This window comes from Ambystoma mexicanum, chromosome 12 (assembly GCF_040938575.1).
Source record: "Ambystoma mexicanum isolate Mex_15411 chromosome 12, UKY_AmexF1_1, whole genome shotgun sequence".
In the NCBI taxonomy this organism is placed as follows: Eukaryota; Metazoa; Chordata; class Amphibia; order Caudata; family Ambystomatidae; genus Ambystoma; species Ambystoma mexicanum.
The window spans coordinates 370,826,779-370,852,796 of NC_090936.1; positions in this window are offsets into that span (position 1 = coordinate 370,826,779).

The window sequence follows — 26,018 nt, forward strand, 5'->3', positions numbered from 1 at the left end:
CAGCCTGTGGAGGCTACACCAGTGGTGGCGACCTCGGGGCTCAGAGTCTCCCTGCCACCTCGGAGGGAGTCCTCTTTTGTGCCCATCGATAGGACCCCCGTGAAATCCCTGGCGGGGAGGAAAAAGTGGGGGCAGGGCGGCGTCGTAGATTCGGCTTCAACCTCGGAGGAAGAGCTGATCGAGGTCTTAAGCCACGGCCTTGGCGTGGAAGAAGACCGGCCCGTCGGGATGGATCCCGACGCAGGTGACGACGACATCGTCGAGGGTGCCGACGGGGCCCCTGATCGCCCGTCGGATTCCCCTCTGCCAGCGCCGCAAGACAACTCGTCGGCCATTTTGTTGGCTATACAGTCCTTATGCTCAGAGATAAGGACGAGACTATCGTTGCCGACGGAGGAACCTCTCCCGTCGGGGGATCCTGAACCGGGACCTTCTGGTGTTCCCCCGCCCAAGAAAAGAAGGATTCACCCTCCACCTCCTTTTCAGCCGTCGCGCCCCGTCCAGCCGTCGCGCCCCGTCCACCCGAGGGGATGATACGGGGACTGACACGGCAGCGACGGGTACAGACGACGAGGTATACGACGAGGATCTACCGTCGTCACCTCCCACCAGGGCTTCTCCGCCCGACGAGATTGGATCGTTCCACTCCATGATCGCCAGGGCATCCGAGCTTTTCCAACTCTGCCCTGAGGAGAAGAAAAAGGAAGGATTCCTTTATCAACAGCGCGAGGCCAAGAGGAAGACGGTCCTCGCGGTGCCTCTACTGGACGACATTTGGGATGAGGGCCTCGCCCTCCTCAAGAACCCTTCCACGACGCCAGCTAGAAGAGACCGGTACGAGAAGAAGTACCGGGTCCCGGACGCGGCCCCCCTGTGCCTCTGGGCGCAGCCTACCCCGGACTCCGTCGTCTCCGCGGCGGCCAGGAAGAAAGCGGGGGGGGGGGTGCGGCCTCCACATCGACTTCCCCACCGGACGGCGAGGGAAAGAAATTGGACGCTATGGGACGCAGGGTCATCTCGTCTGCAGCGACGACGATTAAAGCGGCCAACGCCTTGGCTATCGTGGCCCGCTACGACAGGGAGCTATGGTACAAACTGGCTCCCCTGCTGGACTTCCTACCGGACGACAAGAGGGCGGATGCCCTGGAGATCCTACAGGAAGGTGAGGTGGCGTCGGACCACGCCATCACTATTGCGACGGACATCGCCGACACTGGGTTTCGCCAGTTGGGCAACGGCGTGTGCCTTAGGCGGCGTGGATGGCTCAGGGCTACGGACTTCCGTCAAGACGTACAGACCAGAGTCCTGGACATGCCGTTCGATGGGAACAACCTGTTTGGGAAAACAGTGGACGATTCCCTTCAGGCCATTAAAGCGGACACTGAGACGGCCCGGGCCCTTGGGGTTCTGCAGCAATGACGGACGCCCTTTCGGAGCAGCGGAGGCAAGGGCGCCTACAAAGGTTCCGGCGGCGGTTTCTCCACCTACCGTCAAGCGGCCCGCTCGTCGTCTTAGGAGGCCTACAGAGGACGAGGCAAGTCTGGCGGACCCCGCCGTCGTCGACAAGGAGGTCAAGGCGGCAAAGCCTCGTCGAAACAGGATTGAACCGGCCGTGGGGTCGGGCCCCCACCGAAGCACCCCGGTGGGAGGCCGGCTGGCGAGCTTCGTCAGCGTGTGGGAGTCCATCTCCACCGACCGTTGGGTGCTGGATGCCTTAGCCCGGGGCCACGCGCTCGAGTTTCATAGAAGGTGCCCGCGCGTCCCCCCCGTGGCCAGGAAAGAGCTTCACGTCCCTCAGCTTCTCCTGGAGGTAAAGGCGATGCTCAGGAAGGGCGCCATCGAACTCGTCCCAAAGAGGCTTTGGAGCTCCGGAGTTTACTCGAGATACTTCCTCGTGAAGAATAAGACCGGAGGATGGCGCCCCATCCTAGACCTGCGACGTCTGAATAAGTTCATCAAGGCGCAGAGGTTCCGGATGGTCACCCACCAGCACGTCCTGGGTCAGCTGGAGGAAGGAGACTTCCTGTCGTCGTTGGATTTGGAGGATGCCTACTTCCATATTCCCATCCTAAAGGGGCACCGAAAATTCCTCAGGTTTGTGGTCCAAGGGCGTCACTACCAGTTCAAAGCCCTCCCCTTCGGACTACGGTCGGCACCCATGGTATTCACCAAGTGCCTTGCACCGGTGGCGGCGCAGCTGCGCCGCGAGGGGATCCACGTCTACCCCTACCTGGACGACTGGCTCATCCGAGCCAAGACGAGGGAGCTCGCTGTGGAGCACACGGCAAGGACCGTCCAACTTCTCACGGACCTGGGATTCTCTGTGAACTACGCCAAGTCCCACCTGGTACCAGCGCAAAACGCACTGTTTCTGGGAGCGAAGCTCGACACAGTGTCCCTTCTGGCCTCCCCGTCGGAGGAAAGGACCAGGTCCATCCTGGGCAAGGTACAGCGGATGTTGGTTTCCGACGCGGCCAAGGTGAGGTCCATCAAGTCCCTCCTCGGAATGATGTCTTCTTGCATCTACCTCATTCCCATGTGCAGGCTCCGGATGCGCCCGTTGCAGGAGTTCCTGGACGCGCGCTGGATCCAAACGACGGGCGGCTTCGAGGAGAGGATCACACTCGACGAGAGTTTCCGCCGAGCGGTCCGGTGGTGGGGCACCCGCGCGCATCTGACGGCGGGCATGGACTTCCAGACCCCAGACCACCAGGAGACAGTGACCACGGATGCCTCCCTGGAAGGGTGGGGAGCGCTCACCGAAAATCTGCACACGAGAGGCCTTTGGCTCCCGACAGAGAAGTCCCTCCATATCAACGTCCTGGAGCTCCGTGCAGTGTTCTGGGCCCTCAGGTCCTTCCTTCCGTCCCTCAAGGGCAAGGTGGTGAGGATCTTCACCGACAACACCACCACCATGTTTTACATCAGGAAACAGGGTGGAACCAGGTCCCCAGCACTGTCCAAGGAGGCGCAGGACCTGTGGCATTGGGCCGTCGCCCAAAGGATGTTTCTGGTGCCGTTTCATCTGGCAGGGATAAAAAACACCATCGCCGACTCACTCAGCAGGGAGCTGCGCTCGTGCCACGAGTGGGAACTACGGCAGGATCTAGTGGATCGCCTCTTCCGACGGTGGGGCACACCCCAGATCGACCTGTTCGCGACGGCGACGAACTCCAAGTGCCGGAGGTTCGCCAGCAGGTTTCCCCAGGCGAGGAGCATGGGCGATGCTTTCTCGTTCCCCTGGGAGGGCCTGTTCCTCTACGCGTTCCCTCATTTGCCACTGCTAATCCGGCTCGTCAACCAGCTCAAGAGGTCACGGTGCAGGATGATCCTCGTCGCACCTGCGTGGCCGAGGCAGATATGGTTCCCGGACCTTCTGGACTTGTCAGCGTCCCCGCCAATCAAGCTGCCGGTGGACGCGGATCTACTCTCCAGGGAAGGAGGCGCCATCCTCCACCACGACCCGAAATCGCTGAACTTGCAGGCCTGGCTCCTGCAGCGCTAGAGTTTGGAGGATTCGACATACCGGCCGACTGCAGAGAGGTTCTTGCAAAGGCCAGGGCGTCCTCGACTCTTAAATGCTACGGACACAAATGGAAGAGGTTCTCTGTCTGGTGCCACGCACAGAAGATTAACCCTCTACGGATTACGGCTCCCCAGGTACTGCCGTACCTGCTGACGCTGGCCAAAGCTGGACTGGCACACGCGTCCATCAAGATTCATCTTGCTGCGATCTCCCGATACACCAGAACCACGGGGCGGACGTCCTTGTGGTCTCATCGTCTGGTGAAAGAGTTCATGAAGGGACTGTTCAGATCGTTCCCGCCGGTGAAGGCTCCGGCCCCGGCGTGGGAGCTCAACGTGGTGCTGACCAAGCTCATGGGACCTCCGTTCGAGCCTCTGCACTCGACCCCGTTGAAGTTTCTGTCGTGGAAAACAGCGTTTCTTGTGGCCATCACCTCCGCACGACAGGTGGGAGAGATCCAGGCCCTTTCCTGCAAGGCCCCGTACTTGACTTTTCACGACACGAGGGTTGTGCTCAGGACGCACCCCTCCTTCATGCCCAAGGTACCGTCGGACTTCCATCTCAACGAACCCTTGGTGTTGCCTGTGTTCTTCCCGTCGCCTTCGTCGCCGGCTGAGAGGACTTTGCACTCGCTGGATGTGGCTAGAGCGCTGAAGTTCTACGTGGACCGCACGAAGTGTTTTCGGAAGACGTCACAACTCTTTGTGAACTTTGGACCTGTCAATCAGGGGAAGGTTCTCTAGAAGGCTTCCATTTCCAGATGGCTTTCCGGCTGTATCATGTACTGTCATCAGTTGGCAAACCGACCGCTACCTGGCCGTCGGAGAGCCCATTCCACCAGAGCGATCGCAGCTAGCACGGCGTTCCTTTCTGGTGTGCCCCTGCTGGACATATGTAGGGCTGCTACGTGGAGGTCGACGCACACCTTCACGAAATTCTACTGCGTCGATCGGGATTCCAGGGAGGAGTCCAGGGTCGGCCAAGCAGTGCTGCGCAACCTGTTCGCCTGAGGTGAGCCTGGTGAGGAGGTAAGATGCTTAATGTTGAGTTTGATGTAATGCTTAATGTTGAGCCTTTGCCACCTCCCGTGGTTGTGCATGTGTGTACTGCTATGTATTCTTTATTCATGAGCATGTGAATCCATGCCAGACCCCATGCTGGAGAAGGAACAAGTTACTTACCTGTAACTGTTGTTCTCCAGCATGGGTCTGGCATGGATTCACATGCGAACCCTCCCGCCTACCCCTCTGCGGCTCTTCACTTGGTCATACTGCCACTTCACGTGCTTCCAAATCTGAAGATGGCTGCCAGAGGCGGTGCTTAGGTAGAGGGCAGTCATTGGCTGTGGTCAGTATGACGCAGAGAACAGTGATTGGTTATTACTAAGAAAGACAGATCAGAAACGAAACTGATACTGGTTTTTTCTTTACCGAGGATTCCCAGCCTGACGACGGGGAATATTCATGAGCATGTGAATCCATGCCAGACCCATGCTGGAGAACAACAGTTACAGGTAAGTAACTTGTTCCTTCTTTACCGAGGATTCCCAGCCTGACGATGGGGAATATTCATGAGCATGTGAATCCAACCCAGACCCATGCTGGAGAACAACAGTTACAGGTAAGTAACTTGTTCCTTATTCTTTCGGGTTTCATAAGCGCAAGGATTTGTTGCAATGCATTTGTTTGCACACTGAATTCAGACGGGCCTCTACCTGGTTGTCTCACCCCCTTTTCATGTAGGGTGTATTGTCGGTTTAGTGCACTAGGGGTGGCTCGGCCCACTCTCGCATGTCGTGGCATATGTCACCAGAAAGACTGACCACTCTATCTCCTTGGACCGGTATATATCGTGGAGGGCTCTCATAATGTTCTACATATCATAAGTATCCATAGCCTTCAGTGACCACAATTTCTCCCCTGGGAGGGAGTCTCTCTTCCAACCTATGGTGACACACCACCTAGCTGCTAGAAGGGAGAAGTCTCCACCGTCCCTCTACGCCACAAAGTACCAATAGCGGGCCTTACTCCATATCTATCCTATCCTATCTAGATCTTTGATCCATCCAAGCACCTCCTTCCAATAACGCTGGATCTTAGAACATCGCCACCACATATGCCAATATCTCCACACCCTCGCCTACAACATGGACAGAACCCTGGATACATTTTCAAGAGGTGCTCTGGGTCGTTTTGCCATTTATATAGCAATTTCAGCCCATGTAATTTATATTGGCACGCTATTGATATCGTGTGTGCATTCAAGCAGAGAGAGCCTTCCATTTGTGTTTTTCCAATTCAATCCCTAAATCCTGCTCTCATTTTTCCATGTAGGTCTCTGCATTCTTTTCTGCCCTGGTGAGTAAAAAATCTGTATAAAGCTGAAATCAGACCCAACATCCCTGGGTTATCATGAAGGACAGGCTCCATGTCTGCCGAGTCTTTACCAATCTATTTCCCACTTTTTAGCCGTCAAAACCTCTTTCAGCTGCAAATACATAAATACTGATTGCTTACCTGCATGCAGACTCTTCTCCAGCATGTCAATAGCCACACATTCCTTCCCTTTTATCATCTGTCCCACCCTCTCCAAAACCCACCTCAAACCACGACTTGAATCGGGACCCCCCCCCCCCCCCTCACAATGTCATTCCGAATCGGCAGGGCCCAAATTTGACTTAGAGGTGAGGGCCAAGTTGTTAATCCTTGAATCTTCTGCCCCTTTTTCGATATGAGGCCCAGGATCGTGTGTCCCTTCACTCTGTGGGATTGCTCTCTGGGGCACCCACAGCCACTCTCCCAGTTACCAGGCAGAGCTAGTGGTTTTCTAGCCCTCCCCATTGGTTGTCCTTGTCTCTGCGCAAATGCGGAACCAATAGATGAGAGTGAGCTGCCCTATAATAATTGTACACGTCCAGCAGTCCAACTCCTTACTTGTCCTTTGGAGGAACCATGATTTTATATGCAACCCTTTGCTTCTTCCTCTGCCACACAAAATGCATGATTCTCCGTTTTTGCTCCAAGAACATCTCAATGGGATTTGGCCACAGGAAGCATCTGGAATAAGTACAAAATCTTGGGCAACATTGTCTTTTCTATTGCATTTAATCGACTGTGGTGTCGACTTGGACCACTTTTCCATATCACTAGTTAAGACTTCTAAATGTGGTGCATAGTTTGCCTCGCATAGCCCTCCTAGTTCTCCGGTGACCGCTATCCCCCAGATATTTAAACTCTTTTCTGCTTGTGGGCATGTTAAATATCTGGAGGTCATTCGTTGAATGTGTAGAGCTCTTCAAAGAAACTTGCGAAGCACTTTGCAACCTCATTTGGTGTATCAAACCCTTTCCCCGAAGCATTTTCCAGCTTAGCTAATCATCTCTCCACTGCCTGCGCCCGAAGCCCTACGGCCAACAGGGCGTCCGCTTTATCTCCTTTCTCATAGTACTTTTGCTTCAAAAAGGAAAACTTCCTTGCTGTGTCCCGCATCTCTGTTGCCTTAAGTTCAGTACGCATTTGACAAAGGGTCAGTACTTGGTTCTCTCCATACTTCCCCTCTTCATGCATCTTCCCTTCGAGTTGTGCGCGAGGATACCCACACCTGCCTTCTTTTCCTCGCTGGAGGCCCAATAAACCTCACCTATTTCACCACGCCTGAGGGTTCGTTCTTCCCGTTCATGCCGTATCCTTGTTTCGAGGGGATTGGTTCCTCCGACGTATTCCATATCTATGCAAGGTAATCACCACAGCTGTGCTGCTTCGGAAAATGTTCGGCTTCCTGCGTCGATGATGTTGATACGCTGTCCTCGAGTGCCTCCATCGTTCCGAAGTCACCGGATGTTATAAGTAGGAAGCATGACGCCCATAGCCTCAGTTTTTTCTGCAAACGTATTCGCTTCGGAGATCTCTGCCTGCCTCGGTTCTTCCGAGTGATATTCTTTTGGTTCTTCGAACCTGTTCGTTTGTGAAGATATCATGTCGTCAGAACATCCCATCGAAAGAACGTTACCAGGTAAGAAAGTAACTTGTTCTTCCTGTACAAACAGTACATCTGGCGCTCCACACTGAAGCTCCCTCACCACCAGTGATCTCTTTGTAGGGGAATTCAGCCCTCTAACATTTAAGGTGCCTACATTTATCCTGCCTTCCTCCTGCGTGGGTGTTGATCTCGTTCGTGAACATTTCCAGTATTCTGTCATGCCACGCTCCTGGAAAGTATGGCAAAGATGGAAATACTTGTAATATGGTGGCTGGTGTTGCGCCTTGACGGTCTATTGTTTTTTCAATATGGCCGCTAGTTCTATTTCCTGTGTGTGTTTCCCTGGGTCTGAGCGTTGTATCCGTTTCTTGGTGACGCTCCCTTGCTTTCCTGCTGTGTTTTTGCCCTAGAGATTTTCTCCTCCTGCTGTCTTTTCAGCTTCGCCCGAACCTTTCTCTGCCTGGTCTCTTGCCTTCCTTACTATCTGCTCGTGTACCGGTCTCGCCTGGTATCCCCTTTACCCTTTCCTTCTGTTTCTCTCCCGTAGGTGCTCCCGTTTTCTTTCCGCTGCAGCTTTACTTTCTACCTTGCCGGGTAAGTGTTTTACACGCGTATTGATTCCCTTTTCTTTCACAGCCTTCTAATTCGCTGCTTCCATTCTACCCTTTTCTTTCTCTGTGACTCCGCCTTGTTTCTTTCGCTGCCTTCGTTTCCCTTCTACTTTCCTCTGTTTTTCCCCATCAGCCGTACATCCGTCATTCGGCTGTTATCCTTACGGTACTTCTTACCTGCAAACCTACCTGTCGCTTGGTGCTCCTCCTCCTCCTTCTTTCTTCCTTTCCATTCTCATACTTCAGCGGCTTCCCGGCGTCCTGTTCTCTCCACCTTCACCTCCAAGGACATCACCCTTTCAGTATTCCCGGCATCCAGTACTCATCCGCCTCCTGGATTTCGGGAAGCTTACTTCCTAACTTCGCAGTCAAGCTCAGTGTTCAGCCTTCGTCAGAATTATTATTCATCTTTCTCCATTTACCTCACGGACATTTGTTATGATCTACAAATACTCCAAGTGCAAGAATCATTCCTCATCTTCAAACTCCAACAAGGAATTCTCTGAACTCGGCCTCTCAGGGTTTTTTACGCCTACGTGGCTTTTTCCCTGAATTTTGGGAGCTTGCTCCTCGGGGTTCCTGTTAGGCAGAAACCTGTGCAGTTCCCTTGGGGAACACTGCAAAAGATTTAAGACTACAGGTAGAGCAGTAAACCCCTTTGGTAGCAGTCTGTACCACCCAGATTTACCTGGTAGCTGTGGCTGAGCAGTCAGACTTCTCTCAAGAAGAGTTAGGCAGTATGTAAAGTATACACAATATGTACCAAAACACAATAGCACAAGCAAACACTGACCAGAGCTTGGTTTCAAAAGTATATAGTTATTTATTTAAAATACACATAAGTTAAAAACACTCTAGCAAAAATATAGTAAAAGCACTTCAACACAGTTATAATGAAAGTAGATTCAATCCTTTCTCCTATCTAGACAACTCTAGGTAAAACACCACTTAATTAAAACAGAGGTGAGTGCTTAACGTTAGATGACACTCTAGTAGTTTCCAAGAAAGGGAGAGAAAAAGCAGAAATGGGTTAGACACACCACTCTAAGGTCCAGAGCACTTGCAATAGGCTTACAGAAGAATAAAGTCACAGGTGAGCAAAAGTCACTAGGCAGGGCCCACTCTTAGAGTAGCCGGAGCGAAAATGTGCCCAAGATCACACTGTTAGTTAGAGATTCAAAGTCTTGCAAAGAGTCAAAAAGAGGTTAGAGTGGCTCAGAAAGTTTAGCCAAAGTGTCCCAGGCACTCCCAGGTTCGAAAGCCGGGGACTAAATCTACCCCGTACAGTCGGTAGCAAGGGAAGCCAGGCAGAACACAGTACCTTAAGCGGAAAGGATCCTCCAGCGGTGGCAGTTGTTCCAGGCAGTGGCAGCAGGGCTCGACGTCGGTCAGGGGAGAAGAAGTTCTCGCTGAAGAGCAGAAGAAGAGGGTCGTTGCACTGCCCGGGAAGAAACCAGCCGCGGAGTCCTCCGGTTAAAGGGTTGGTGCCGACTTTCGCGGTATGGGGGTAAAGTGTGGTATTCCGGTTGCCGGGGTGCTTGGCACAGGCAAGGCGGCCACGAGATACCTCAAAGAACGGAAAGAAGGCGAAAACTGGTTGTCCCCACCAGTCAAGGGAAGGAGCCACTCCGTTAAGAGTTCTCCTCGGTCGTCGGGAAAAAGTGGTGAGACGGTTCAGCAGGGCTCCACCGGGTGGTGTCGTCGAAGCAGGTCGGCTCAGCTCTTCCCTCGTCGGATTCTTGGTCCTGTGGCGACTTCTGAAGTCCCAGTCCCCAAAGCCCTGCTTTTATGCAGCAAACCCCCATTCACCCAGCCTAGCTGTCACTCAACCATGCTAAGTGGTGAGCCGGGCGGCTCACCACTTGGGCCAATCAGGACGGAGTGCGACTTGAGTTACCAAGGTAACTCAGTCCAGGGTGCCTAAATCCCCCTCCACCCCTCCTAAGTACCCCAGACAGAGTGGCACCACTTTGGAGGGCTTCTGTGGAGAAGCCCGCCAAAAGTGGAACAAAGGGCTCCACTTTGGGTCAGAGTTACAGAGGCGAACACCAACGCCATTTTAGAATCAAGTTTTGGCAAAAAGTCCCAACCGGAGTTATAAAAATAAATATATAAACCGGTGGTATGTTTAAGGCTACCGTAAATAAATAATTAAATGTGTTAGCCTAAAACAATGGGAAATCCCATAGGGAAATATTCGCGGTCGAATATAAAAAGTAGTTTCCACTGCCACCAGCCAAAACTCGATCAGGGGGGACGGAGACGTGCCCCCTCGACTAACAGACCCTGGGGCAATCGAATTGCCCCAGCCAGTACGTCCACAATATGATGGTTTGTACTGGTTCTGTTCAGGATTCAAGACTAGCAAAGTCTTTGGTGACTTTACATGCCCTGGGAGACAGTAGTCAGTCCCAGGGTATGGAGTCTATGTTGGGGAGTCCCTAGGACACCCCTGGGTCACGGCACAGAGGGTGCTGTGTGACCCACATCACAAAAATACATGAGGCCCTATGGAGTAAGAGACCCCATAGCCCATTCAACACAAGGTTTAACCAAGAAAACACACTTCAACATGTCCAAGAGTGAGGGTAAAAGAGTCTCACTCTTGGCAGGAGAAAAAAATTAAACCCCAGAAATCCAGCAAAGCTGCTGGGGGACTCACTAGGTAGGGAAATTCAGCCTAAACAGAGAATTCTCCCTAACACTCGCCCCCCCCAGACTAAGGGACAGGAGGATTTAATCCACTCCTGGATGAACCTCATACCTCTAGTCGATGATATACATCCTAGAGAGTCCATCAGCATTTTGATGGTGACACCCTGACCTGTGCTCAATGGTGAAATCAAACCCTTGCAGGCAGATTGACCATCTCAATAGTTTTGGATTTTCCCCTTTCATTTGCATTAACCATCTCAAGGGTTGGTGGTCAGTCTGAATAACAAAAGTAGAACCATACAAGTATGGCCTAAACTTCTTCAGTGCCCACACAATAGCAAAGCATTCTCTTTCGATAGTTGCCCACCTTGTCTCAGGATCCTTCAGTTTCCTACTGATGAAGCAAATGGGGTGCTCCCTACCCTTCTCATCCAGTTGGCTTAGAACTGCACCTATACCTACATTGGAAGCATCAGTTTGTACAATGAAAGGTTGGTGGTAGTCAGGAGCTCTCAATACTGGAGCCTGGCAAAGAGCTCTCTTCAGTTTTTCAAAGGCCTGATTGCACTCCTCATTCCATTTCACCTTTTTAGGGAATTTGGGAGAGGAGATTACATTCAGTGGAGAAGCTATGGTCCCATAGTTCTCAATGAAATTCCTGTAATACCCAGTGAGGCCTAGAAAAGCTCTCACTTGGGTTTGAGTAGTTGGTGTTGTCCAATTTTGCACAGCTTCAATCTTGCTGGGCAAAGGCCTTATTTCTCCACCTCCTACCTCATGTCCAAGGTAGACCACTTTACTTTGACCAATCTGGCACTTACTGGCTTTGATTGTCAAATGGGCCTGTTTCAGAGCCTGCAACACATGGCCTAGGTGGTTCACATGTTCTTCCCAGGAGTGGCTGAAGACTGCAATGTCATCCAAGTATGCCATGCAGAAATCTTCCATCCCAGCCAGAACTTGGTTCACCATCCTTTGGAATGTGGCAGGTGCGTTTTTCAGTCCAAAAGGCATGACCTTAAACTGGTACAAGCCAACTGGGGTTGAAAATGCAGTTTTCTCCTTGGCATGGTCTGTCAGGGCTATTTGCCAATAGCCTGACGTCAGGTCAAATGTGCTGAGGTACTTGGCTGCACCAAGTTTATCCACCAACTCATCTGTCCTGGGCAAAGGGTGGGCATCAGTCTTGGTGACTGCATTTAGAGCTCTATAGTCCACACAGAATCTCAAGTCTTTGGATCCTGCCTTTGGTACTAACACAACTGGGCTAGACCATGGACTAGTAGAGGGTTCTATTACCCCGAGATCAAGCATCTTCTTGACCTCTCCTTTGATGTGGGCTCTGATATGTTCTGACATTCTGTATCCTCTGCTTTTGACTGGCAGACAGTCACCAGTGAGTATCTCATGCTGGCCCCAAGGGGTCAAGCCTGGTGACAGTGAGAACAGGGAGGCAAACTGATTTAACATAGATTTGCACTCCTCTTGTTGCTCAGGTGTCAGGTCTGAAGAGAGATTGACTCCTTCAACTTTTTCATCTAAAGGTACACCTCTGAGGAGATCAGGGAGAGATTCACTCTCTTCCTCCTCTGCAGCTGAAGCTAGGAGCAAGGCTCCTACATCAGGTCTGGAGATGTAGGCTTTTAGTCGGTTGGTGTGGAAGACTCTAGGAGCTTCCCTGGGTCTGCCCAGATCCACCAGATAGTTGACCTCTCCAAGTTTTCCCACAACCTTGAAGGGTCCCATCCATTTGTCTTGCAAGGCCCTCTGCCTTGTTGGGAGCATAACTAGAACAAGCTGGTCTTGAGTAAACTCAACCATGTTAGCCTTCTGGTCGTGCCAATGTTTGACCAGGGCTTGACCAGCTTTCAAGTTGTCACTTGCTTCTGCCATCATGTGTGACATTCTCCTCCGGAGACCTATCACATAGTCAGTCACTCTGACTGGCTTGAGGGGAGGAGCACCTTCCAACCCCTCCTTAATCAGGGCCAATGGACCTCTGACTGGATGGCCATAGAGAAGCTCAAAGGGAGAATAACCTACTCCCTCCTGAGGGACTTCTCTATAAGCAAAGAGAAGGCATGGCAGTAGAAGGTCCCACTTTTTCTTAAGGGGTTCTTCCAAAGCACCTATCATGCTCTTCATGGTTCTGTTAAACCTTTCAACCAACCCGTTTGTCTGAGGGTGGTAGGCGGTTGAGAACTTGTAGGTAACTCCACAGGTTTTCCACATGGCCTTCATGTAGTGGGACATAAAGTTTGACCCCCTGTCAGAGATTACCTCCTTAGGAAACCCAACCCTGGTAAAAATACCAAGGAGGGCCTTAGCCACAGCCGGAGCTGTAACAGTCCTCATAGGAATGGCCTCCGGGTACCTAGTAGCATGGTCTACTACAACAAGGATAAACCTGTTGCCTGAGGAGGTTGGAGGATCAAGGGGACCAACAATGTCAATCCCTACCCTCTCAAATGGGACTCCCACAACTGGGAGAGGCACTAAAGGTGCCACATTCTTGGAACCAACCTTACCAGAAGTCTGGCAGGTATGGCAGCTCTTACAATATCTATCTACTTCGGCCCCCATCTTTGGCCAATAAAAGTAGAGTGAGAGCCTTTCCTTGGTCTTCTTGAAACTCAAGTGGCCAGCCAAAGGTATCTCATGGGCTAGTTGTAAGAACTGTTGTCTGTTTTCCTGTGGGACTACAAGGCGTTTGTAGTCTCCAGGTTCAGACTCAGTGGGTTCACTGTAGAAGAGGCCATCTTCCCAGTGCAACCTATACTTCCCAGGCTCTTGCCCATCAGCTTGAGAAGCTGCCTGGTGGCGGAGACCCTCCAGAGTTGGACATTCTCTTTGCCCCTTACGAAAAGCTGCCCTGCTAGGCCCACCTTCTGCCAGTAAAGACTGCAGCTCAGGATGGTCCTCAGGGTCCAAATCTCCAATAAGGTTGGGGCCTCCTTCTAGCTCTTCCTCAGAGTCTAGCTCAACCACACAGGGTTGTACCTCCCTCTCAGCCTCAGCTGGAGGTGGAGTTACAGGTGTAACTTTGGACAACCTAGGGGAAGTCCTGGTTGGAAGCACTGGAGTGCTTGCTGCTGGCTTTTTCCTAGGAGTCTTGGGTTGCCCCTTTGCTCCTGATCTGGTAGTTACTGCAGTAAGTTGCTCCAGTGGTAGAGGAGTGATTTCTGTCATCATCTCCTGAGATAACCCTCTCAGGGTTTTCTCCCTTGCAGGTTTTGTGAGTTCCTGAAACCTTTTGCTAGGAGGTCTGGGGGTATGAGATACAACTCCAAGAGCTTTGAGGTCATTACCCAACAGAACCCTACCTGGCACTTCACATTGTACACTGACAGGTATTTTTACAGCCATATCATTACATTGGATGAGAACTGGTAACTGGGGACACATCTGCACAGGCCCACCAGCTAACTTGGTGAGGCATTTGGGTGCCTTAGCAACATCCTCTGCCTTGAAAAATGATTCATCCACCACAGTTATGCTGGCTCCAGTGTCCCTAATGGCAGGAGTCTCCTGACCATTCACCTGGACACTGTCCTTATAATACTCTTTAGTATTATCTGGGATAGAGTTATAGACATCTAAATTCTGTTGCTCCCACAACCCCAGAGAGACTAAAGAAACACTAGCTGAGACTCCAGTGGGTTCATCAGCTAGTAATAGAAAGTTTCCACTTGCCATGGGTACTTCCTCTTCGGGAGCGAAGGCTAAGGAGGCAAGCTGGACCCCTGAAGGTTTACCCTTACATCTGGGATCTCCTTTCACATGGTCAGTAGCCTTACAAAGCATGAGCCAAAGGCTCGCTGGAATGGAGGCTTGTTCTGACCTCCTTCTGGTCTGGGACCAGAAGGTACACTAGCCTGATTTGGTTTCCCTTGTGGCTTACCCTTATAGTTTTGTTTGGGGCCCTCTTTGGAATTTGTAGTATTAGAATTCTCTTTGGAGTCCTTCTTAGACTGTTTTTCCCCATCCTTCTTCTGAGTTACCCCAGAATCCTTGTGAGTGGCCCTGTTGGCAACCCACAAGTCAGCAGCCTTAGCTAGCTTCCGGGAATCTAATTCCCTGGAATCAGCCAAGTGTTGTCTGAGCTCAGGAGAGCAGGCATCATAAATAGTCTCCAACATAAACAAATTCTTCATACCTTCATAAGTGTTCACCTTGTAACCCTTAATCCATCCCTCTAAGTTTTTCAAACATTCATTCACCCAGGTAGCCCAAGGGGTACCATCATGCTTTTTGAGGCTCCTAAACCTCTTAAGATACTGGGAAGGGGTCTTCCCAAACCTAGCTATCAAAGCTAGTTTCACACATTCATAGTCCTTCCTATCCTCCTCCCCCATCTCCATTACCACATCAGTTGCAACAGGGGGAAGCCTAGAGAACAACCAGGTGAGTAAGTCATTTCCTGTGATGTTCTGGAGCCCATGATTATATTCAAACAGAGACAACCAATCCAACACATCCAACTTAGGCTCATACATACCAACCAATTCTTTAGGCATCCGGGGTCTTTTAGGACTGGAACTTCTAGAGGAGCTAGAGAGAGAAACATTCTCAACAGATAATTTCTTCATTTCTAAGTCATACTTGAGCTCCATTTCCCTTAGCCTTAGTTCTTTGTCAGTTTGAGCATTAAGTTTCTTATACTCCAATTCTAGCTTCATTTTCTCCAGTTCAAAGTACTGAGGACTAAATGTGGGACCTGGTAAAGGTCCAGTAGGTACAGCAGGTAGAGCAGGCAGAGGCCTAGGGGGGACAGTTACAACAGCCTCACCCTCCTCTTCTGACTCTTCCTCAGAAACATCAACATTTTGCTCCATGTTAACTTCAACACTGTCATCTACAGTCGCTGGAGTGGTAGGTTCCTCTGAACCATCACCCAGACTTTGGTTAGCTAACAATCTTTCAATCAGCTCCATTTTCTTGCCCTTAGTCAGGAGATCCTTATGTTTACAGAGCACTCTTAAACAATCAGCAGTTTTGGCTGCAAGGGACTCTTGACTATAGCTTTCTATAACTGACATGTTAGAGGTTTTACTTTTTCAGTGCTAAGCTTTGTGGTTAGTTGCACTAAGGTATCTAAAGCACAATAAAATGTATACTCAATACAAATCCCACCGCTGTACACCAGTGTTAGGCAGAAACCTGTGCAGTTCCCTTGGGGAACACTGCAAAAGATTTAAGACTACAGGTAGAGCAGTAAACCCCTTTGGTAGCAGTCTGTACCACCCAGATTTACCTGGTAGCTGTGGCTGAGCAGTCAGACTTCTCTCAAGAAGAGTTAGGCAGTATGTAAAGTATACACAATATGTACCAAAACACAATAGCACAAGCAAACACTGACCAGAGCTTGGTTTCAAAAGTATATAGTTATTTATTTAAAATACACATAAGTTAAAAACACTCTAGCAAAAATATAGTAAAAGCACTTCAACACAGTTATAATGAAAGTAGATTCAATCCTTTCTCCTATCTAGACAACTCTAGGTAAAACACCACTTAATTAAAACAGAGGTGAGTGCTTAACGTTAGATGACACTCTAGTAGTTTCCAAGAAAGGGAGAGAAAAAGCAGAAATGGGTTAGACACACCACTCTAAGGTCCAGAGCACTTGCAATAGGCTTACAGAAGAATAAAGTCACAGGTGAGCAAAAGTCACTAGGCAGGGCCCACTCTTAGAGTAGCCGGAGCGAAAATGTGCCCAAGATCACACTGTTAGTTAGAGATTCAAAGTCTTGCAAAGAGTCAAAAAGAGGTTAGAGTGGCTCAGAAAGTTTAGCCAAAGTGTCCCAGGCACTCCCAGGTTCGAAAGCCGGGGACTAAATCTACCCCGTACAGTCGGTAGCAAGGGAAGCCAGGCAGAACACAGTACCTTAAGCGGAAAGGATCCTCCAGCGGTGGCAGTTGTTCCAGGCAGTGGCAGCAGGGCTCGACGTCGGTCAGGGGAGAAGAAGTTCTCGCTGAAGAGCAGAAGAAGAGGGTCGTTGCACTGCCCGGGAAGAAACCAGCCGCGGAGTCCTCCGGTTAAAGGGTTGGTGCCGACTTTCGCGGTATGGGGGTAAAGTGTGGTATTCCGGTTGCCGGGGTGCTTGGCACAGGCAAGGCGGCCACGAGATACCTCAAAGAACGGAAAGAAGGCGAAAACTGGTTGTCCCCACCAGTCAAGGGAAGGAGCCACTCCGTTAAGAGTTCTCCTCGGTCGTCGGGAAAAAGTGGTGAGACGGTTCAGCAGGGCTCCACCGGGTGGTGTCGTCGAAGCAGGTCGGCTCAGCTCTTCCCTCGTCGGATTCTTGGTCCTGTGGCGACTTCTGAAGTCCCAGTCCCCAAAGCCCTGCTTTTATGCAGCAAACCCCCATTCACCCAGCCTAGCTGTCACTCAACCATGCTAAGTGGTGAGCCGGGCGGCTCACCACTTGGGCCAATCAGGACGGAGTGCGACTTGAGTTACCAAGGTAACTCAGTCCAGGGTGCCTAAATCCCCCTCCACCCCTCCTAAGTACCCCAGACAGAGTGGCACCACTTTGGAGGGCTTCTGTGGAGAAGCCCGCCAAAAGTGGAACAAAGGGCTCCACTTTGGGTCAGAGTTACAGAGGCGAACACCAACGCCATTTTAGAATCAAGTTTTGGCAAAAAGTCCCAACCGGAGTTATAAAAATAAATATATAAACCGGTGGTATGTTTAAGGCTACCGTAAATAAATAATTAAATGTGTTAGCCTAAAACAATGGGAAATCCCATAGGGAAATATTCGCGGTCGAATATAAAAAGTAGTTTCCACTGCCACCAGCCAAAACTCGATCAGGGGGGACGGAGACGTGCCCCCTCGACTAACAGACCCTGGGGCAATCGAATTGCCCCAGCCAGTACGTCCACAATATGATGGTTTGTACTGGTTCTGTTCAGGATTCAAGACTAGCAAAGTCTTTGGTGACTTTACATGCCCTGGGAGACAGTAGTCAGTCCCAGGGTATGGAGTCTATGTTGGGGAGTCCCTAGGACACCCCTGGGTCACGGCACAGAGGGTGCTGTGTGACCCACATCACAAAAATACATGAGGCCCTATGGAGTAAGAGACCCCATAGCCCATTCAACACAAGGTTTAACCAAGAAAACACACTTCAACATGTCCAAGAGTGAGGGTAAAAGAGTCTCACTCTTGGCAGGAGAAAAAAATTAAACCCCAGAAATCCAGCAAAGCTGCTGGGGGACTCACTAGGTAGGGAAATTCAGCCTAAACAGAGAATTCTCCCTAACAGTTCCCCTAGTCCTGGTTATCATTCAGGTCAAGGTAGTCTCCGAAGGAGCTCGTCCCTATCTACATCACAAGAAAGACAGAAAATCCAAGGATCTACGAAAACCTTGTCGCAAAAAGGAGTCAGAGACATACGACAGCACAATTGAAGACACATGTGAGGAGGAGGACCGGGAGGGTTCATCGGGATTTGACAGCATACAACGCCAAACGCTATCGATGACCACCGTAGAACAGTACCAGGAACTTTGTAACGCCATTCAAGGACTAACTGTAGAAGTACAGAATTTACGATCCGAGAATGTGGCTTTGCGCCAGCAAGTAGCAGTCTGTGATGAAGGTCCAGGAGATTTATCCCCCATGCCTTTCTCCTTTGGCAAGTTTGATGGCAATCCCAAACTCTTAAAGGAATTTCTAGATGCTTGCTCCATATATTTCACCTTCAGACCCAAGACCTTTGAGACAGGTCGAGCCAAGGTTGGATTCTTGGTGTCCAACCTAACCGGAAGCGCCCTTGCTTGGGCTACACCTCTGGACACCAGTGCCGACCCCTCTGTGAATGACTTTGAACTATTTAAACAGAATTTCAAGATAAGATTCGAACGCCCAGAAGTTCAATATTCCACTTATGAGGCTATGTTGGATGTACGTCAAGGCACACAAGACGTTCAGACTTACATTTCCAAGTTCCAGCACCTTTCCTCAGAAGCAGGGTGCCCAGATTCTGCTCCATTAACCATATTTTGTAGAGGTCTCCACGAGGAGATTAAAGATGAATTGGCTCGGGTGGCACGACCTAATACCTTTCAAGAACTTGCTACGTTGGCGCTACAGATTGAGTTTCGGATGTCTGAAAGACGCCATGAAAAGAGAAGAGGTCGGAGTACGCCTAGTCAGTTAAGCATACATCCCACCCCAAGGGAAAAGGAGCAAACTGACGAACCCATGCAAATTGGCACTATGAGAGGTCCACTTACTTCAGAAGAACGTCAGAGACGACGCGACTTGCACTTATGTATGTACTGTGGTTCGTCTAAACATCTTCTGAGAGCTTGCCCTGAGGTTCCGCCACAGCGTCAGGGAAATGCCAGACCCCGTTCCTATGCAGGGGAGATAACGGGAAGACCAACTCTATCCCTGCAACAACACCCAACCAAGAAATGAAGAAGACAGCCGACTAATGGTATTTCCCATAACCTTCACTATTCCTTCCGGTTCTACCTTAAGCCTCCTCGCCATGTTAGACTGTGGTGCTGCCGGAAATTTTATAGATGGGACTTTGGCCAAGGAGCATTTCGTTCCACTGCAAGAAAAATCAAGACCCATTGCAGTGGAAGGAGTTGATGGTAAACCTTTGTCATCAGGACCCATTGTGATGGAGACCAAGCCCATTCAGTTATTGATGGGAGAACACTTGGAGACCATACAATTTGACGTGATAAGAGCAGCCCATTTCCCAGTGATACTTGGGATACCTTGGCTCCGACTGCACAATCCACTGATTGATTGGAGGGCTAACAAGTTGAGATTTGACATGACCTTCTGTAGTGAGCATAACGCTGGTATGCTTGAAGGCCAAACCCAGTCAGGCGAATCGGTTAGTCTACCACAGACCACCGTATCTACAGTTCCTGTCCAATACCAAGGTTTTCTGAGGTATTTGAAGATAAGGTTCTCAAACTCCTGCCTCCTCATCGTCCAGAAGATTGTGGTATTGACCTCAAGAGTGATTCACCGATAACTTTTGGGAGAATGTACCCTCTATCCCTGTAAGAGAAGAAGGTGTTGAAGGAATACTTAGATACCAATGTGAAGAATGGTTTGATCAAAGAATCCAAGTCCCCGGGAGGGGCTTCTCTCTTCTTCGCATCTAAAAAAGGGATCCTCGGAGTTATGCCCCTGTATCGATTACAGGGGTCTCAACCAGTTGACGGAACGGGACAGATACCCAATGCCCTTAATCAGAGACATTTTAGAGGCAGTACAATGCTCTACTTTCTTTACCAAACTGGATCTTCGTGGGGCATATCATTTGCTAAGAATCAGAAAGGGTGACGAGTGGAAGACCGCCTTTCGCACGCCTTTGGGGTTATTCGAATACCAGGTCATGCCCTTTGGGCTAGTCAATGCCTCTGATGTCTTTCAGAGATTCGTAGACAAGATATTCTCTGACCTATTATACATCTCAGTTGTGGTTTATCTAGACGATATCCTCATATTCTCTCCCACTTTTAAGGAACATCGCAAAAATGTCTACGAAGTACTTCAACGTCTCAAGGTTCATCAACTCTATGCTAAACCCGAGAAATGTGTATTTGAGGCCACAGTGGTTTCCTAGCTAGGGTTCATCCTTTCCAAGGAAGGGGTCCACATGGATCCAGAGAAGGTCAAGGCCATTCTACGTTGGCCAGAACCCACAACAGTTAAGGATATACAAAGATTTCTGGGTCTAGCCAATTTCTATCGCCGCTTTATACACAATTTTTCCGACATAGTTTTGCCCATAACCTCTCTACTTAAAAAGGGTGTTCCTTTCCAATGGAAGGCCGAGGCTCAGGAAGCCTTTTGTAAGCTTAAGGCCATGTTCACTACTGCTCCCATACTTATGCAACCAGATCAAATTTGACAGTTCATTCTCGAAGCTGACTCTTCAGGAGGTGCTTTGGGGCTGTTCTTCTACAGAAGGGATCTGATCAGCTGGAACACCCAGTGGAATACTTTTCTAGGACCCTTACATCCAGCGTGAGGGACTACTCTGTCCTAGAAAAGGAACTATTAGCGATCCGTCAGGTCTGTGAAGAGTGGAGGCACTTGCTACAAGGGGCTTTACATCCGTTTATAGTGCGTACCGACCACCGCAATCTCAAGGTATTGCAACAAATGGAATATAAAAATTCCAGACACGCCAGGTGGGTGTACTACTTTTCTCATTTCGATTTCATAATCACCTACATCCCAGGATCACAGAATAATGTGGCAGATACCCTCTCTCGCAGTTAGGGAGACGATACTGGAACATATCAAGGACAAGAGAGGATGCTCTTAGGAAAGAGATTCATATCTACTATCAACTCTTTTCTTCAGGAGGTCCGAGAAGACACCAAGTATAACAAGGTTACTGATCTCCATCGGTATAATCTTACAGAAAAGGAAGGATTATTGTTTCATGACCAGGCTCTCTTTCTCCCGACCAGAGACTTACAGACTCGAGCATTAAAGTGGTGTCATGACCTCCCACTAGCAGGTCATAGAGGCCAAAAGGGGACCATGTACCTACTATCCAGAAGTTTCTGGTGGCCTTCCAGACAGCAAGACGTCAAGTCATATGTAGCATCCTGTCCCACTTGTGCAGCCAACAAGACCCCTAGACAGAGACCTCTCGGTCTACTCCAACAGAAGGAATTACCTTCCAGACCCTGGGAAGAGATCTCAATGGATTTAATCGTGGACTTGCCCCTTTCCAAGGGTATGACTTCCATGCTTGTTGTAGTCGACAGTTACAGCAAGTTGGCTCATTTTTTGGCATTAGCTGGTACTCCTTCAGCTTCAGAGACTGCAGCAGTGTTTCTGAAAGAGGTCGTGCAACTACATGGTATTACCCGAACCAAAATCAGTGACCGTGGTACCCAATTCACTTCCAAGTTTTGGTCTTCCTTGTATGATCAGTTAGGAGTCCAATGAGCCATGTCATCTGGTTAGCACCCACAATCTAACGGCCAGACTGAATGCTTGAACGCCACTCTCGAGCAGTATCTCTGTTGTTTTTGTAATAGAGAACAGGACAATTGGGTGGACTTCATACATCTAGCAGAATTCACCTACAATAACACACATCATACTGCCATCAACATGAGTCCCTTTATGTGTACCTACGGCTTTCATCCTCAACATCTACCATGCTCAGGATCCTCCTCCTCATGCACTCCTGCCATCGAGGATACTTTGACCACCCTTAGTCAAGTCCACAAAGATGCCATACAATCCCTGGAAGAAAGTTGTAAGGGGTATAAGAAGTACGCCGATCTGCAGAGGAGATCCAATCCAGATTGGAAGGAAGGAACTCGTGTGTGGCTAGCCACCAAATTCCTACCTAGATGGACTCATGTGGGAAAGTTCTCTCCCAGATTCATTGGTCCTTTTGAGATCCTCTCCAAGATCAACCCGGTAGCTTTCAAGTTGAAATTACCTCACAATCTCAGAAGAGTACACCCAGTGTTCCATTCCTCGCTACTTAAGGCCTACGTAGAAGACCAATACAACAGGCCTTTCAAAAAACACTCCGCCACTTTACCATCAATACCTGAGGAATATGAAGTGTCTTATTTGGTGGACTCCAGGTATAGGAGAGGTGTACTTCAATACTTGGTACATTGGAAAGGTTACCCTAGTTCCGAGAGGACATGGGAACCTTGCTCTCATATACATTCACCCAGACTGATTAGACAATTCCATCGCCTACACCCAGGCAAGCCAGGTGGGAAACCCCATAAGAGGGGGCATACTGTCATGCCACGCTCCTGGAAAGTATGGCAAAGATGGAAATACTTGTAATATGGTGGCTGGTGTTCCGCCTTGACGGTCTAGTGTTTTTCCAATATGGCCGCTAGTTCTATTTCCTGTGTGTGTTTCCCTGGGTCTGAGCGTTGTATCCGTTTCTTGGTGACGCTCTCTTGCTTTCCTGCTGTGTTTTTGCCCTGGAGATTTTCTCCTCCTGCTGTCTTTTCGGCTTCGCCCGAACCTTCCTCTGCCTTGTCTCTTGCCTTCCTTACTATCTGCTCGTGTACCGGTCTCGCCCGGTATCCCCTTTAACCTTTCCTTCTGTTTCTCTCCTGTAGGTGCTCCCGTTTTCTTTCCGCTGCAGCTTTATTTTCTACGGTGCCGGGTAAGTGTTTTACACGCGTATTGATTCCCCTTTCTTTCACAGCCTTCTAATTCGGTGCTTCCATTCTACCCTTTTCTTTCTCTGTGACTCCGCCGTGTTTATTTCGCTGCCTTTCTTTGCCCTTCTACTTTCCTCTGTTTTTCCCCATCAGCCGTACATCTGTCATTCGGCTGTTATCCTTACGGTACTTCTTACCTGCAAACCTACCTGTCGCTTGGTGCTCCTCCTCCTCCTTCTTTCTTCCTTTCCATTCCCATAATTCAGCGGCTTCCCGGCGTCCTGTTCTCTCCACCTTCACCTCCAAGGACATCACCCTTTCAGTATTCCCGGCATCCAGTACTCATCCACCTCCTGGATTTCGGGAAGCTTACTTCTTAACTTCGCAGTCAATCTCAGTCTTCAGTCTTTGTCAGAATTATTATTCATCTTTCTCCATTTACCTCACGGACATTTTGTTGTGATCTACAAATACTCCAAGTGCAAGAATCATTCCTCATCTTCAAACTACAACAGGGAATTCTCTGAACTCTGCCTCTCAGGGTTTTTTATGCCTACGTGGCTTTTTCCCTGAATTTTGGGAGCTTGCTCCTCGGGGTTCCCCTAGTCCTGGTTATCATTCAGGTCAAGGTGGCCTTCGAAGGAGCTCGTCCCTATCTACATCACAAGAAAGACAGAAAATCTAAGGATCTGGGGGCGCTGTTGAGCGCCGAGCAAGATGGCCGCCTGAGTCTCGAGCTCCGGAGCCGGCAGATCTCGGTATCCTGAAACGGCACATTTGGACACTGGATAGCCGTTCCCGGCTCGTGCGCTTTTGAAGCGGCCACCCCGAGGACCCAGTGGACCGAATCCCGTCCAAAATCGGTCCCCCGGAACGTGACTTCTGAACGCCGCTGCACCATCCCCCCACTTGGCTGTGGCGCTCCCGCGCAGAAACTCGCCCTCTGGTGGAGCGGACGGGCTCGCCCAGGGCCGGCGTTACCCCCCCCGCATCGGCGGATGCACGCTGCCGGGTGGCAGTCCGCCTCCCCCCAACCTCGAAGTGCAGCTGGGGGCGGCTGGGACACTTTTTCACCCCGCGCGCTGCGGGCCTGCTCAGGCGCCCGCGGCCTGGTGCGCACCGGAGCTGTTCGGGACCCTCTCCACACCTGCTGGACCCCGGCGGGGCTGCTGCCGACGGCGTGACACGCGGTGCGGTGGATCCCTGCACCGCCAGGTACGTGCGCCGGGGAGGCCCTTGCGGACTTGCCCTGGGCTGCGGCATCACCTTACCTTCCTCACACGCGGGGCGGAGGTCCAATTACCACTGGCCCCATCTGCCGCCAGTCCTGCCCCGGGCCTGGTGCCTCCCCCGGCCCGCACTGATCCTGGTGCCCCCCCCGGAGTCAATCTCATTCCCCCCGCTCCACTGACCACCGCGGGTGTCTCCCTCCGGGGCGGCCTTCAGGGAGGGCCGCTGTGATCTCGCTGACGCTGCACCGCCCAGGCCCTTCGACCTACCGGCTGCCTGTCCTGTCTTCCGCTCGGGGCCGCGGCTTCTCTGCCGCCTGTGTGTTGTGCCGGGAGGCACCCCCCCATCTCTCTTCGCCCTCAACTACCCGTACCTGGGTCCAGGCTCACATTTTGCTCGCTGGGCGCCTCTGCCTTCAACCCTGGGATCTACTGCCCCCGAGATCTCCTCAAGTTTCTCCCCGCGCTTCTTTGGGCTGACCGGGCCCTTCTAGCCTACACTGGTGACCACGGCTTCGTATCTGGGGAGACGGTGGGCTTCGCCGGGGCTGGTGGTCGTGTCGTCGCACTAACTGCGTGGCATGTTGATCGGCTCTGGGGGGGCTTGTGGGTCCCTCAGTCTGCTTTGTGTGCTACAGTACCTCTCTGATAACAGAAGGGACACATACCCGCCTCCTGCGGTAATGCGGTGTTGAGGAAAATCCCTGTGTGTTGGCTGCCCCACAAACTCCGCATCTATACGGATTCTCGCCCACGGCTTCACCTGCATCACTCCCTGTCTAGCGCCATACTCTGCGCCCTACCTCGGGCGACATAGAGCCTGGGCCTCCCCTTCTCCCCACTTGACTTACAACATCGCCAGGATGACCAAGGGAGGGGCGAGGAAACAGAGCTCTATCAACATGTTTGCTAAGGCTGCGCAGAGATCGTCAGGGGAGACCAGCGAACAGACCCCAGCCACACCTTCACCGGATGCAGTACCGGAATCTCAAAATATGATCGACTTCATTCGCGAGGGCTTCACCGCGCTGCACTCAAAACTGGATGACATGAATGGTACCATATCTTCTATTAAGGCCCATATCGAGCGGACTGACAGCCGTGTGTCAGAAGTCGAGACACGTGTCGGTTCCGCCGAGGATGCATTGGGAGCCCTGCGCTCCGAGGTCACCGCCCTCTCCAATCGAGTCCTTGAGGTAGAGAAGAAGAACGAGGACTTGGAATCTCGCTCAAGGCGTAACAACCTCCGCATCATCGGGGTTCCCGAGAACGAAGTGCACGAACCGATGGAGGACTTTGTCGAGCGCACACTGGTCTCACTCTTGGATTCTCCCAAGCTCTCCCCACACTTCGCTATTGAGCGGGCACACAGAGCCCTGACGGCTAAACCCAGACCTGGGGCTCCACCCCGGCCCATCATAGCCCGAGTACTGAATTTCCGGGACCGGGATGCCCTCCTCAGGGCGGCTAGACTCAAAGGGGAGCTACTACTGGATGGTGCCAGAATTCATCTCTATCCGGACTTCTCCACAGCTGTCCAACGCGAACGCAAGACTTTTCAAGCTGTGAAGCGCAGGCTGCAGATCCACTCAGTCAAATACGCCATGCTCTACCCTGCCAAGCTCCGCATAGAGCATGCCAACCAGGTGTTCTTTTTCACGATCCCGGAGGAGGCCTCCAAGTTCATTGACGAACATTTCCCTGGCTGAACTCTCCCCTTTCCTCACGAGTCTGCATTTATCCTTGTGTCCCGACGGGGAGAGACCGAGCAAGGTCGCCTTCCTGCATCGGGGTCACTTGATCCTCTACTTCGTAATTTACTTGTTGTGTTCATTCTTACAGATGTTTGCCTTATCATCACGTGCCAGAACC